The following is a 16,220-nucleotide window of genomic DNA, read 5'->3' as shown; positions in this document are numbered from 1 at the left end:
CCTCTCAAATAGTAGAGTTCAGGCCATCCTCTCAATACTCACCCCAAAGACGAAGCAGCAGGTACGGGAATTCCTGGGAGCTGTAGGGTACTGCAGACTTTGGATCCTGGGTTTTGCTGAAATAGCCAAGCCCCTATATTCAGCTACAGGGGGTAAGAACCCAGGCCTCTCCTGGACGGATATAGAGGAAAAGGCATTCCAAAAGTTAAAGCAGGCCCTCGTGAGTGCTCCGGCTCTGGCACTGCCTGACCTCACCAAGCCCTTACAGCTTTATGTGGCAGAATCAAAGGGGTACTAACACAAAGTCTGGGGCCCTGGAAAAGGCCAGTTGCCTACTTGTCTAAGAGGTTGGACCCAGTGGCTGCAGGATGGCCAGGCTGTCTGAAGGCTATAGCAGCCATGGCCATACTGGTTAAGGAAGCCTCTAAACTGACATTTGGCCAAGACTTATGAGTGGTTGCACCCCACGCAGTAGAAACCCTATTGCACAGCCCACCTGAGCGCTGGTTGTCAAATGCTCGTACTACCCAGTACCAGGTGCTCCTGCTAGACCACCCGAGGGTAAGCTTCTTGAAGACTACAGCCTTAAACCCCGCCACTCTCCTCCCCGATGAGGGAGCTGAAACTCCCCTCCACGACTGTGAAGAGACCCTGACTACCCTAACCTCCTTGAGGGCCGACCTAACAGACCAGCCCATCTCCAACCCTGAGGAGACCCTGTTCACTGACGGGAGCAGCTTTGTGGAGGACAGTGTCAGGTATGCCGGGGCAGCTGTAGTTACACAAGAAAGAGTCATATGGGTACAATCGCTAGGACATGGGACTTCAGCACAGAAGGCAGAACTCATAGCCCTCACCCAGGCCTTACGGTGGGGAAAGGACAAAAGAATCAATATCTACATGGACAGTAGATATGCCTTTGCCACAGTGCATATACATGGAGCCTTATATCAGGAGAGGGGCCTCCTTACCTCAGGGGGGCGGGGGGAAGGATATTAAAAATGCTCCAGAGATACTAAACCTTCTTTCAGCCATTTGGGGCCCTAAAGAAGTTGCAGTCATCCACTGCAAAGGGCATCAAAAGGACAATTCCCCTGTGACAAAGGGCAACCAATTTGCTGACAAAATGGCTAAAGAGACTGCAAAAAGACCAGTAGGGCCCCTAGAAGTGCTAGCAGCCATACCCACTCAGAATCTGGAGCCCAACCCCAGGTACACCCCGGAGGAAGAGGATACAGCCACGAGGTTAAAGGCGAAGGAAACTACCAATGGGTGGCTACAGTTACTACATGGGAGACTATTAGTCCCAGAAGCCCTTGGATGGACCATCGCCTCCCAAACACACAGGAGCACACATCTAGGAGGAACTAAGTTAGCTGAGCTTTTAGGAAGAGAACACTATATCCCTGGGTTGCATAACATGGCCTGGGATATAGCCAGGAGATGCCAGATCTGCGCACAAGTGAACCCAAGACCTCCGGTAACCGCCCCGCCAGGAACCCGGTTTCGAGGTTCAAGCCCTGGTGAACACTGGGAAGTCGACTTTACTGAATTTCCCAGTGGATTGGGAGGATACCGATATCTCCTAGTATTTGTGGACACTTTCTCCAGTTGGACAGAGGCATATCTGACCATGGCTGAAACAGCACAGGTAGTAGTTAAGAAACTCCTCTCTGAAATTCTCCCCCGGTTTGGCCTACCTTTATTCATGGGGTCCGACAATGGCCCAGCGTTCATCGCTAAGGTAACCCAATCTTTAGTTAAGGCCCTTAAGGTCACATGGAAACTGCATTGTGTTTATAGACCTCAGAGTTCTGGACAGGTAGAGAGAATGAATCGGACACTTAAGGAAACCCTAACTAAACTAAAATTAGAGACTGGCGAGAACTGGGTAAGTCTCCTCCCCTTTGCCCTACTCAGGGCTCGCTGCATCCCATATGTAAAAGGGCTGACTCCTTTTGAAATCATGTTTGGCCGTCTGCCACCTCTCCTCCCGTGGCTAAGGGAAGAAGAGCTAGCTGTGCTATCTAATAGAAATCTCCTCAAGTCTTTGCAGGCACTCCAGAGCAGTACAGTGGCTGCAAGGCGGATCGTCAGGGCAGCACATCAGGAAGCCCACCCACCGGACCCGGACAGGCCACCTGTGTGTGCTCCTGGCAACCTAGTCTGGGTGAAGAGGCACGACCCAGGTACTCTTGAGCCACGGTGGGAAGAGCCATTCCAGGTCATCCTGAGCACCCCAACTGCCGTTAAGGTTGGGGGAAAGAAGCGTTGGATCCATCGGACTCAGGTCAAGAAAGCTGACGAGACTGCTGAAAGATGGACAGCAAGGCGCACTGAGAACTCCCTCAAGGTCAGACTAACGCAGGACCCCACATAAGTACCCTTCTTTTATGCCTCCTTACCTGTGCAGAGAATGCCCAAGCAATTGGAAACCCCCACCAAGCTCCAGTTTATATGTGGGAAGTTACCCGCACCCTAGATGGAAAAACCATCGGTAGGGTAACCACCTCTGGAGCCCCCACAATTGGGGCTGACCTATCCTACCTAATAATAGACAAATACGCAAATTGACCATACCTCTGACACACCCACAAGCCACGCCACCATCCAATCAGAGCGAGTATGTAAATTAACCCAACCAAGATGGCTACAGCCACAGAGAGCAAGGTTTCCTAGGTAACAGAGGAAGCCAAGCTTTCCGCCTGCCCTTGTCAGGCCTAAGCCTCCACTCAAGCTACAACGTTTCAATTATACAAGGTAAACAAATTCAAACAGAAATGGCGGCAGAATGGAGCTTGAGAGAGCAGGCCAGGGTTATCCCCGGCAACAGGGGAAGCAAAGCTTTCTGCACACCCAGGCCGGGCCCACCCGCTTAAGGCTACAAAGTTTCAATTATAACCCCAACAGAAAGGGCTGCCAGCCACGGAGGGAGCCCCAGGCTTGGCTCCGCTCCAGGCTACAAAATTTCAATTGTAGAAGGAGAATAAATTCCAGATACCAGGGCCTCTGCTTGGGTTGCCAGGGGGGCGTGGCTGGCCTGCAAACCACCACAGGCCCCTCGCTCAGGCCACCCCATGCCCCAAGGAAACCCCACCCTGATCAGGAACACCCTTCAGGGCAAACCAGCTGGACCCCACCCCTGTACCAGGACTCTATCCTAATAAAAGAGTAATATGCAGATTGATCATCACTGCAACACACAATATAGCTGCCCCCATGTGGTCAAAGATCCTGCCCCCATGTGGACACAATATGGCCACCACAAGATGGCCAGCAGGAGAGGGCAGTTGAGAGGGACCCAGGCCTGCAAGGGAGGGCAGTTGAGAAGGACCAGGCCTGCAAGGGAGGGCAGTTGAGAGGGACCAGGCTTGCAAGGGAGCGCAGTTGGAGGTGATCAACCCTGCAGGAGAGGGCAGTTAGGGGTGACCAGGCCGGCAGAGGAGGGAAGTTGGGGGCAAACAGGCTGGCAGCGGAGTGTTTAGGGAGTGATCAGGCTGGCAGGCAGAAGCGGTTAGGGGCAATCAGAAGGCAGGCAGGCAAGCAGTTGGGAGCCAGCAGTCCTGGATTGTTAGAGGGATGTCCGACTGCCCATTTAGTCGGACATCCCTCGAGGGGTCCCAGATTGGAGAGGGTACAGGCTGAGCTGAGGGACAACCCCCCTCCGTGCACGAATTTTGTGCACCGGGCCTCTAGTGTAAGCTATTTGGAGAAGGATGGAATCACTCTCCTACAGTAAGGGGTGCAGGGTTATCTAGAGGAAATACCAGGTATGTTGCTGCAGAAACCTTTGGGTACGGGACGCTAGACCTTGAGAGAGGACTTGGAAGGACCCAACATTATATATGTCCTCGAGAAGGACCCCCCTGGGTGTGGAAGTGAAGAGGACTATTTTTGTGCCTCGTGGGGATGTGAGACATTAGCCCTGTGGAAGACAGTTGATCCGACACTCCGGCTCACCCGGGTAGTAAGGCCAGGGACCCCCACTGCTAATTGCACGATCGGGAACTGTAATCCGATTATTATCCAACCCTTAAACTGTAGGGCAGACTATTGGGAGGGAGGTAAGACCTGGGGTATCCGGCTATGTCTCCGGCCGGGACCCTGGAGCACTTTTTTCCATCCAGAGACGGACCCTACCCCGGCCCGAAACCCTGTGGGTCCCTTACGCCCCATTCTCCAACCCGAACCTCCGAGGCCCCCTAAGGTGACACAGGCCCCCGTGGTGACAAGAACCCCCGGATGGAACAACACGGAGACGCCAAAACCAGCTCCAGGACCAACCGAGGCACCAGGAGAACTTAGGCTCCTACCAGAGACGTCCCATTGCGGCCTGCTGGGGACACTGGAGGCCATGTTCTGCTTCCTTAATAAGACCTCCCCCAACATAACCAAAGACTGTTGGCTGTGCCTAAATCCCGAACCCCCATATTATGTGGTATCGGGACAAATATTTCCTTTTGGCAGAATGCGTCTGAGATCCGTAATTATTCTGTCCAAAGCCTGCTGGAGGGCCTCTGTGTATGGGGACATCAATCCCGCCTTACTCTGGAGGACCTACAGGGGCTGGAACATGCATAGCCCCAGTGAACTACCCCTCGGGGTCCTCCCCATACTCGTCCTCATGCACTCAGGTAACAGAACTGCCTCGAGAGTATGATGAGTCCCTAAATAGGTATTTTGTAGCACCAGAGGGAACTTGGTGGGCGTGCAGCAATGGGATAGTACCTTGTGCCTTCCCCCCTTCTTTGCTTTCACCAACAGATTCCGGCGTATGTATCCTTACTCATATCCTACCGCAAGTATACTATTACTCTGGGGAAGGAGGTAGGGAACACTTAAGATTAGAACCTAGTAGGTATAAGAGGGCACCTGTCCTGGTCCCCCTCCTAGTGGGACTAGGCCTGGCCGGATCTACTGCCGTTGGAACTGCCGCCCTAATAACAGGACATCATAACTACAAAGAGCTAGGACAACAGGTCTATCACCCTTGAAAAATCGGTAGGACAGCTAGAAGACTCCTTAAGCTCCCTAGCCCAGGTAGTCCTGCAGAACCGGAGGGGATTAGATTTATTGTTCCTAAAACAAGGAGGCTTGTGCTTGGCACTAGGAGAGGCCTGTTGTTTTTACACAAACCACTCCAGCATCATCAGGGAGAGTCTAAGTCAGCTTAGGAAATGCTTCTTAGTTCGGGAAGAAAGGAGAAGGGCCAAAGGAAATTGGTATGAAAACCTGTTCACTTGGTCACCATGGCTAACTACCCTCTTGTCAGCCATAGCCGGACCTCTGGTCCTCCTGCTCCTCATTTTACTGTTGGCCCATGCTTTGCCAAATGCTTACTAAACTTCATCCAAAGTAGAATACAGGCTGTAAAGCTCATGGTCCTCCACACCCATTACCAGCGAATCCCCGGGGAAGGAGGGGAGGAGTCTGAATCAACGATTTGATTCACCCTAAAGACCAGTAGGGAATGTTCTGGGCTGCAAACATTGCACAGCTCCTCCGCTGCCTGGAGGCAGGATGCCTTGGGACAGAGGGAGGTGGAGCAGGTCACTGAACAATGGGATGGTTGGAGTTTAGAGGGAGGTGGCGGTTCACGCTCGGCCAAGCATGCCCAGGCACTGCACTTGTGCCCTGAGTTTCTTGGAAACGGCTGAAATAACTTTTGTAACCTTTGGGTTGTCATTGTAACTGTCCTACCTCCCTCTTGTGGTTTCTGAGTATAAATTTGCTGTAACACCTGTGGTCTGCACTGCAGTTCGGCCTTTACCACAGTGAAGTGCTGCAACTGTAGTCGCTGGCCAGTTTATTAAAGGCTCATAAATTTTGATCTCTGTGTCTGGTGGTCGTCTCTTGTGGGTCGCCCCATAACACATATACACACATTTACACATTGAAGTTCTTACCCCCGGTTCCTCAGAATGTGACTATATTTGGAAATGGGGTCTTTAAATAGGTAATTTACAATGCATCATCAGGGTAGGATCCAATTCAATAGGGCTTGTGTCCTTATAAAAAGAGGAGAATTGGACAAAGACACACACAGAGCAAAGACCATTTGAAGATATAGGGAAAGGATGACAATCTACAAGCCCAGGAGAGAGGCCTCAGGAAAAAATCACCCTTTGATACCCTGATCTCAGATTTCTAACCTCTAGAACTGTGAGACAATAAATTTTGGTTGTTTAAGCCACCTAGTTTGTTGTATTCTGTTATGGTAGCCCATGCAAATTAATATAGTTTGATACTCATTAGAAGAAAAGGAGATATGTTAGTCAGTACCTCCAAAAAATGTCAAGTGCTTCCAAAATTTTTTATTTTGCATCTCTACATTTACCCAAGGGTTGTGCAGAAGAGTGGCAAACACTTTTCAGAGGGCAAAGTGAGATAGGACACTGTCCTCTAAGGCAATAAATTTTAGTGTCTGCTTTGCTCATGCTGCACATATAGTGTATAGAGGATATATGCAATTTAAAAAATTTGCTGTAACACCTGTGGTCTGCACTGCAGTTCAAAATTAAGAAAGGGCTAAATTTCTCTGTATAAGAAAGACATGAACTATGAGAGGCCAGAAAACTATTTTTTTTTTTAATGTTGAGAGTCAGAAATCTGGGAGATGTAGGCCAAAGGGAGGAGGGTGAGAGAGAGAAGACCCAGTGATGACAGGAGAGGGAAAGAGGTGAGGAAGCAATTTGCTGTGCTTTGCACTTGACCCTGCCTACACCATCTAAAATTTCCTGAGAGATTTCTCTGCAGGCCTTGAGGTAAGTGGATTTATTTGCAAGACTACAGAGAACTATTGCACCAGTTGACAAGTTGATGCAGGCAAAACCAGAGACTGCTCTAGGGCAGGACTCACCATTGAACTACACCATGAAGATTTTCTGGGAAGGGAAAAGGATTATATCACAATTTAATGAAATGCTGGTTTCAATAGGTGGGATTGAGCAAAATTGTGGATGCCAAGAAAATATGTGTACTTTGTACTAAATATCTAGGTGGGCTTGAGGGGTTGGCATGGAAACCCAAGAACTTCTCAAAGAATTCAACTTGGTTTGTGAGCCTACCAGAAGACAACATCACCTGTATCAGACAGCACAGTTATGGCCCACGGGATATCACTCTTGGAATCTTGGAGCATATCACATGGAATTCTTTAGCCAAGATCATGGGAATGAGCAATTTCACAGATATAGAAACCTCCACCCTTGGCTACCCTAAAATGTAAAAATAAACTGCAAAAATTAAGAAAACCATAAACACAGTTAGAGAGGAGGCACTATTACTAATATCCATGCCAAACTGTAACATAGGCCACTTTTTACCGTAGGTCCCTGCAAAGCCTTAGGCTGGTGGCAGCTATGGGACATTGGTGGTGGTACCCAGAAAAGGCCAGTGTCCTACAGAGTAATTGTGCTTCAGGGAAAGCTGGCAAAAGAATAAGGTGACATAATAGAGATGATGGATCAGGGTAATTGAAGAATGGGACTGTAGTTTGTAGTCTCAGCATCTGGCTTCATGAGGTATTCAGAGTAATTGTGAGCTTGCCCTGTCTATGGGGCAGTGGACCTGGGGAACAAGAGTAATCAAATGGGAGAACTAGAAATCCTGGCTGTCTAGCAGCTATGACCAGTAGGAGGGAACTTTTTTGTTTTGTTTTGTTAATTTTCACCTGAAGATATTTACCTGGGTAAGTGCCCTTGACCAGGAATCAAACCCAAGACCCTTTAGCACAAAGGCTAACGCTCTAACCACTGAGTGACATCAGCCAGAGCAGAGGGAAATTGTTTTGAGCAAGAGTGAAACACCCTTTAGGACTTCTGGAATACTAGGGTGGGGTGTGTGCTTTACAAAGGACTTGGGTCCTATGTAATGCATGTGAGGGCAGGAGGCAGTGAGATTCTAGTTATTAATATTAATGTGTAGGGAAGCACGGGACTTGATTGGAATGTCTGTAAGGACAATTCTCCAAAAGGTAGGAGACCTCTAGAGGGACCTTGCCGAAGGCAGCATCCCCTACCTTGACTTTTCCAAACAAGTCCGATCCCCCCAGGGTATTTTGCCAGAATCTCTATGTTTAGTCTTTAAGACTCAACCTTGTAGAAGCACAAGCTTTCTCAAGGATGCTTACCCTGCTGATAGTTATCTAATAGGTAATTTTAGTTCAAGCTATTGTGACAATACAAGCCTAAGGAGGCAGGCGAACAGGGCTTTTTGCTCCTAAAGTAAAACAGCCCCTTAGCCTTCTCTTTCACAGAAATGTGTATCAGAGTAATCATTCATCCATCGTTCAGGGTCTGCCACTGAGTCCCTGGCAAAGTGATGCCCCGTGTGAGGAGAAACCAGGAATGCAATGGAACACTCCAAAACTAAGAGGAAGAAAATGAAAGTAACTGCTTAGTAAGTCATTGGAGCCCTCTTGGGATTTCCAAATTCAAGGGAATTGTTTCTCAGCAAGAAATTCACTATGTCTGTTATGCTACTTAAGAATGCGAGCATATTTTCTATTAGAAAAATAAGCCTATTTCTGAAAGTAAGTAAAAAAAAGTTTTTTTCCTGTATTTGCCTAAGAAGCAAAGGTGATATATATATATATATATATATATATATATATATATATATATATATATATATATATATATATATATATATATTTAAAATAATTATGTTAATCTGGAAGTTGATTACTTTAAATGAACAGATTAATGAATACTGTTTAATAATAATAATAATAATAATATATAATGTATTTGACTACCTTCCCAGGGTTAAATTTTAAGATTTTCTTTCTTTCCTTATGAAATTTTATACTTAAGGTATATGGGAAGCTCTGTCAAATAAGGAAATAATAATTATATTTTATTTATATATACATATTAAATAGATTCTAATATGCTTTCATTTATAACTAATTGTTATGTTATAATATTGCAGAATATTGTGTTTTACAGAAAAGGCAAGATTCCATGTCATTTGCATTATAATCAAATCAAAAACCATGTCATTTTAATTTCTTCTCATTTGGAGACAGTCACTGTTTTATTGTGATGCATTTAAAAAAATGTTACATCTTCTGAGGGATCCATAGTAAGGACTCTGATTTATTTTAAGCTACATATCTTTGAGAAGAAACTCAAATCATCTCCTTGAATTAGATAAAAATTATTAGAACTCTATAGAGTATATACATTTATAGAAATACTAGCAAGAAAAATCAGGAGAAAAAATTTCATTAGAGGACTGAATAAACTAAAAATAATTATAGCTTTGGTAATTATTGTTTTCATTGCAATGTGTTTGTTTGCATGAACCCAATAAAAATCTGATTTTTTCATAACAGGACATAGGTCAATTTACAATTGTAGTTTTATTAACCAAAACTTTACTGGAATGTCATGTCTGAAAGAGAGACATGGCAGGACTCTGGATGTACCAGTTCTAAAGAATAAAGATTGACTTTGAAGCTGATAAGCCTCTTGGATAAGTAGCCTGGTACCTTGCTTGGCCATGTAGTTCATGCAGTCTTTCCAGCTGAGGAACAAAGGTTGCTTTCCTGAGAGATGGCATGAAAGAAACCTCAAGACACCTGAGAGACCTCAACTTGAGGAATACGCCCCAATTCTGTAGGTATTACAGGCAAAGCCTGATGGCAACTTTGTGGCTTGGCTTCTTGGCCCTAGAAGTAAACTTTCTCATGAGATTCCAGCAAAGTATATTTTTTAATAGCCTATATTATCAACTGTTATTCTTGTTGTGTTTATGCAAACAATCAGGCCAAATTATAACTAGACTTAATACAGTAAGTAAATTGGTCTTTAATTTTTAAAAAAGGTAATTTTAGGAAGAAAAATTGTTTCAAAAGGAAATTATTAGAAACTGTTCTAACTTTTGCTCAATAATGCTAAATTTTATAACACAATTTGTCTCCACCAAATTACAAGCCCTACTTACACCTAGGGAATACCACTTCTAGGCACCATTGCCACATCCTTCTGTGCCCAGGCCTTATCGTCCCTCTGAGAGATAGCAAGGCTGTCTTGGCTCTGAGAGAAACCTTCATCCCTACTTCAGCAGGAAGTAATTACAGAAGAAATCTGGCATCCCCTTTCCCTGAAAGAATTCAGAGTGAGGATCCTTGAGGGGGATACAGTAGGCAGTTAGACAGACATGAGCAGAGCAAGGATGATAGGCCAACTAGAGGAGAGATAGATTCTGAGACATACTTCTCACCACTCCAACTGCTTTGAAGCTAGGAATAGAGGAACCTGTGTAGAATTAACTTTTAATCATAACTAATTGGAAGGAATTTATAGGTTTTGGTATAGAGATAAAAAAAAGTAAAGTAGACAAACTGAGAGGGTATGTATAAGTTGCAGAAGGCATATATAAGTTACAGAGGGTCTGTACAAGTAAAGAATAACTAGAGTTAAGGAAGTAAAAATTGTGAGAGGGAATAAAGAAAGGAATATAGCAGAAAGAAAAGAAATTAGAGTAGGAATACTTAAGAATAATTGTGAAAGTTATAAGAATGTTTATAAAAGTCATAGAAGGTTTATAAAGAGAAATCTTAAAGGAATTATAAGTAGAGCACTTGAATTAATCTAAAAAGTAATCATATTATTTTAAATCTTAGAAGACATCTATACTAATAAAAGGGTAATATGCTAATTAGACTGGGTCAACCAGACATCTTCCAGTCGTCTGGTTCTCCTTCCAGACAAAGCCATGGTGCTGAGGGCTGAGGCAGAGGAGGTTAGGGGTTATCAGGCTGTCAGGGGAGCAGTTAGGGGCAATCAGGCAGGCAGGTAGAGGCAGTTAGGGACAATCAGGCTGGCAGGCAGGTGAGCAGTTAGGAGCCAGCGGTCCTGGATTGTGAGAGGGATGTTCAACTGCCGGTTTAGGCCTGATCCTGCAGAGACATCCCCTGAGGGGTCCTGGATTGGAGAGGGTGCAGACCAGGCTGAGGTGCCTCCACCCTTGTGCACGAATTTCATGCACCAGGCCTCTAGTATACTTATATGTGAATAGGGGGTTAAGTTTTTCTTAAGGTTTTCTTTCCAAGGCCTGTGTGAAGTAATTAGTGAGGAGACTCAACTGTAAATTCAGCAAGCAGAACCGATAAGCATGGTCAGACTGACCCATTAGGAGTCAACATCATCTCATCAATATAATCTCATTGCATGATAATAGCTGATGTCTACAGACCCCAAGCCTGCATGTAGCTACATTTCTCACCCTAGCTCCTTCCTCTTTATAATCCTGTCCCCTACACCTTGCTAGAAGGCAAGATTTAATGCTTATAAGCATCCTCTCTTCTTAATTATACTAAGCATTGCTATCATTGTAATTCTCGTTGTTTTTCTTACAGTCTATAACAGTGGTTCTCAACCTTTCTAATGCCGCAACCCTTTAATACAGTTCCTCATGTTGTGGTGACCCCCAACCATAAAATTATTTTCGTTGCTACTTCATAACTGTAATTTTGCTTCTGTTATGAATCGTAATGTAAATATCTGTGTTTTCCGATGGTCTTAGGTGACCCTGCTATCAGTTCTCAACCTGTAGGTCGCGACCCACAGGTTGAGAACCACTGCTGTAGAACCTAAGACCATCGGAAAACACAGATATTTACATTACAATTCATAACAGTAGCAAAATTACAGTTATGAAGTAGCAACGAAAATAATTCTATGGTTGGGGGTCACCACAACATGAGGAACTGTATTAAAGGGTCACGGCATTAGAAAGGTTGAGAACCACTGGTCTATAAGGTCAGAACTCAAACAGTAAACACACTTCACAGACCCCAACCTTCCAAAGCAAAAAGTTTGCCACCTCCCTGTTTTCTGCAGCCAGTAAAAACAAAAAGGGGGGAGATGTGGGGAAGCACAGGACTTGATTGGAATGTCTGTAAGGAGGATTCTCCAAAAGGTCGGGGGCCTCTGAGGGGACCTTCCCAAAGGCAGCAGCCCCTACCTTGACTTTTCCAAACAAGTTCGATCCCCGCCCCCAGGATGTTTTGCTAAAATCTCTATGTTTAGTCTTTAAGACTCAACCTTGTAGAAGAATAAGCTTTCTCAAGGATACTTACCCTGCTGATAGTATCTAATAGTTAATTTTAGTTTAAGCTATCCTACCTTATAATAGAGAAACATGCAAATTGACCGCACCTTCGCTATGCCCATGATTGGGCCTGCGAGAGGCTGGGGGCGGGACTCCGGGTGACCTATCTGGCCGTTGAGAAGACCAAGATGGCGGCGCCCAATCCTCTTAGTTCCGGGGTTCCCCGGCTGCCATCGCCACCCGGGGGGCTGTGTCCGGGCCGAGCCTGGCGCTCCCGGGGGTCCCGGGCGGCGATCGCCACCCAGGGCGGGTGCCGGGGCCGAGCCTGGCGCTCCCGGGGGTCCCGGGCAGTGATCACCACCTGGGGGGGGCGTGTCCGGGCCGAGCCTGGCGCTCCCGGGGGTCCTGGGCGGCGATCGCCACCCGGGGGGCTCTGTCCGGGCCGAGCCTGGCGCTCCCAGGGGTCCAGGGCGGCGATCACCACCCAGGGCGGGTGCCGGGGCCGAGCTGGGCGCTCCCGGGGGTCCCGGGGCGGCGTGTCCGGGCCGAACCCGGCGCTCAGCATGGGTCCCGGGTGGCGATCGCCACCCGGGGGGGGCGTGTCCGGGCCGAGCCCGGCGCTCAGCATGGGTCCCGGGCGGCGATCGCCACCCGGGGGGGCGTGTCCGGGCCGAGCCTGGCGCTCAGCATGGGTCCCGGGCAGCGATCGCCACCCGGGGGGCGTGTCCGGGCCGAGCCAGGCGCTCCCGGGGGTCCTGGGCGGCAATCGCCACGGGGGGGGGCTGTCCGGGCCGAGCCTGGCGCTCCCGGGGGTCCAGGGCGGCGATCGCCACCCAGGGGGGGTGCCGGGGCCGAGCCAGGCGCTCCCGGGGGTCCCGGGCGGTGATCGCCACCCGGGGGGCTCTGTCCTGGCTGAGCCTGGCGCTCCCGGGGGTCCTGGGCAGTGATCGCCACCCGGGGGGCTCTGTCCGGGCCGAGCCTGTCGCTCCCAGGGGTCCAGGGCGGCGATCACCACCCAGGGCGGGTGCCGGGGCCGAGCTGGGCGCTCCCGGGGGTCCCGGGGCGGCGTGTCCGGGCCGAACCCGGCGCTCAGCATGGGTCCCGGGTGGCGATCGCCACCCGGGGGGGGCGTGTCCGGGCCGAACCCGGCGCTCAGCATGGGTCCCGGGTGGCGATCGCCACCCGGGGGGGCGTGTCCGGGCCGAGCCTGGCGCTCAGCATGGGTCCCGGGCAGCGATCGCCACCCGGGGGGCTGTCCGGGCCGAGCCTGTCGCTCCCGGGAGTCCTGGGCGGCGATCGCCACCCGGGGGGGCGTGTCCGGGCCGAGCCTGGTACTCCCTGGGGTCCCAGCAGAGATGGCCACCCTGGGGGGGTCGTGGCAGGACTCGCCCAGCCCCTCCCAGGGTCCCTGGGAACATTGCAGGCATGTGGTTGCTGAGACCCAGACCAAGCCTCTGGCCACAGATTCATAGCTTTGCAGATACCTAGGGCAGGGATCTGCCTTATCTGCAGAGAGACAGAAGTTCTGCAGTGCCCCCAAGACGTGGGTGGGCCCATCCAGGGATCAAGGGGCATGGAAGGACTCCTGGCAGAGGGGCAAGGACCCTCACCCCTGAGGCGGGGTTTGAGGGGTGGAGCCACCTCAGTGAAGGGGTGCTGCACTGCAGGGTACTGGACTGACTGATGTGATTCAGATAAGCTCCCAGTGCTAATGGGCCTTGCTCAGGAGGCCTTCACACTTCAGAGGCAGTGACTACTGCTCCTGCCTTCACCCAAAAGCAAGCTCGCTACACCCTGCCCCATAGCAGAGCATGCCTAGGCAGTGAGTGGGAAGCCTTCCACCTGCTTCGGAGAAGGGGGGGGGGGCAGTAAAGAATCGGGGGAGAGGAAAGAATGTGGAGCATCCGCAATGAAGAGGTGCTTGAGAAAGAGGCTCGGAAGCCTGACTGGAAGGTTTGTTCTGTTTGCTGGGCGGCTGCCCCTTAGGAAGCGAAAAGAGCATGGCTCTGAGGGCTTCCTGTGTGCTCTGAGGGCTTCCTGAGTCAAGTTCCACAGCCAACTGGAATTGGCCTCAGTTTCCTGGTCTGTAAAATGGATGAAGCGTGTCCCAGTGCCTTCACTGAGCTTTGATGGGCAATTGAGATACTATATAAAGAAAATGAGGGAAGAAGTGAGAAAGAAAAGGAAGGATAAAAAACACAAAAGAAAGATTGAAAGGAACCTGTAAACCCATTGTCACTTAAGTAGGGAATATAGTCAGTAGTGTTGTAATGATGGTATGATGCCAGGTGCGTACTAGAAATATCGGGGAACACTTTGTAAAGTATATGATTGTCTAACCACTATTCTGTAACTAATATAAAACCTGAAACCAATACAAAATAATGTTGAATGTAAAGAAATGAAAATTGGAGTGAAATTTTTATAAATTTCAAAGTTTAAATAAAAGCTGTAAAGGAAGGAAGGGGAGAATAAAAAGTGTTTTTCATTTTGCCACTTCATTAAAAAGACAGTTGTCTTTATGTGGTGCTTTTATACTTTTCTAAGTCATTATCTCATTTTAATTTCCGGGCAACTTAAAGACAACATAAGTATTCCCTCCACTATTCAAAGAAAGGAAATCTTGGTGTCTGGTCCTAATGATTCAATCGTCAAGCCCTTATTGTACAGCAGGGTTAGTAAAATTTTCTGTGCAGGGTCATATCTATACTAATAAAAGCCTTGGGGGTGATCAGGCCAGCAGGAGAGGGTATTTGGGGGCAATCAGGCCCGCAGAGGAGCAGTTAGGGGTCAATCAGGCCAGCAAGGAAGCAGTTAGGGGGCAATCAGGCAGGTAGGTGAGCAGTTAGGAGCCAGCAGTCCCGGATTGTGAGAAGGATGTCCAACTGCAGGACAGGAATCGGGCCTAAACCTGCAGTTGGACATCCCCCGAGGGGTCCCATATTAGAGAGGGTGCAAGCTGGACTGAGGGACACCCTCCCCAGTGCACGAATTTCGTGCACCAGGCCTCTAGTTGTGATAATAAAAGCCTAAAGAGCAGGTGAACAGGACTTTTTGCTCCTAAAGCAAAACAGCCCCTTAGCCTTCTCTTTCACAGAAACGTGTGTCTGAGTAATCATTCATCTGTTATTCAGGGTCTGCCAGTCAGCCCCAGCATTAATGTGATCTCATTTGCTTCCATAGACTGGTGTGGCCTGAGAAATTTTTGTTCTATTGTGAATATTGGGGGCTTCTGATTTTTAAAAGAAACATGATATAATTAAAGATTAAATTTCAATTTATGAAGAAAGAGAAATGACTTAGTGGTAAGAAAACATTAGTTACATTGTTTTAAAAATTGAGAAAATTCACTTGTAGGTTTTAAACAAAGCTATACTATCTTTTTTTCTAATCCTCACCTGAAGATATTTTTTCTTTGATTTTTAGAGAGAGTGGAAAAGAGAGGGAAAGACAGAGAGAAATATCAATGTGAGAGAGACACATTGATTAGTTGCCTCCTGCACAGACCCTGACCATGGTCTGTGCTGGGGAGGAACCTGCAACCCAGGTAGGTGACCTTGACTGGAATCGAACCATGGATCTTTTGGTCAGCAGGCCGACAATCTATCCACTGAGCCAAACCAGCTAGGGCAAAGCTATTCTATTTAACATGTTTGTTTACATTCATATCTCAAAAAAAAAGAAAGAAAAATGCCCCAAACTTTGGAATAACTCACAGAGGTTTACAAAAGTACTGCTAATTAACGTCCTCAGAAGTTCCTTAGCTTGAAACAAAGCTAGTAGAATTTCTAGTCTGTGCTAACATCTCTGAATGATTTGGAATGTCTTGTTTTCATGTATATTGCCAGTTTCTTGCTTTCTGAGCTGGTTTCTGAATCCTACTGTGCATATCCAATAGAAAGGTTTCCCATCCAGCTGAATAAGTAGGTGAATGCCACTGGGCCTGCTACTCTGTTTGAACAGCACAGGACAGATAAAGCAATCAGTAACTAAGTCATTTAATCAGTTCTAAATACTTCTGTTTAATTATCTTAGACAAGTCACGTCTGCTCTCTATCTTACCTTTATTATGTGTATAAAAAGGTCTAAATAGTTACGAAGTCCTTTTTTACCTTAAATTGTGTGATTCTAGAAAAATAACTACATAATTCCTTCAA

This window comes from Eptesicus fuscus, chromosome 3, assembly GCF_027574615.1.
Source record: "Eptesicus fuscus isolate TK198812 chromosome 3, DD_ASM_mEF_20220401, whole genome shotgun sequence".
NCBI classification, from domain to species: domain Eukaryota; kingdom Metazoa; phylum Chordata; class Mammalia; order Chiroptera; family Vespertilionidae; genus Eptesicus; species Eptesicus fuscus.
The sequence above is the reverse complement of the archived record's forward strand: the minus strand, read 5'-3'. Positions refer to the sequence as shown.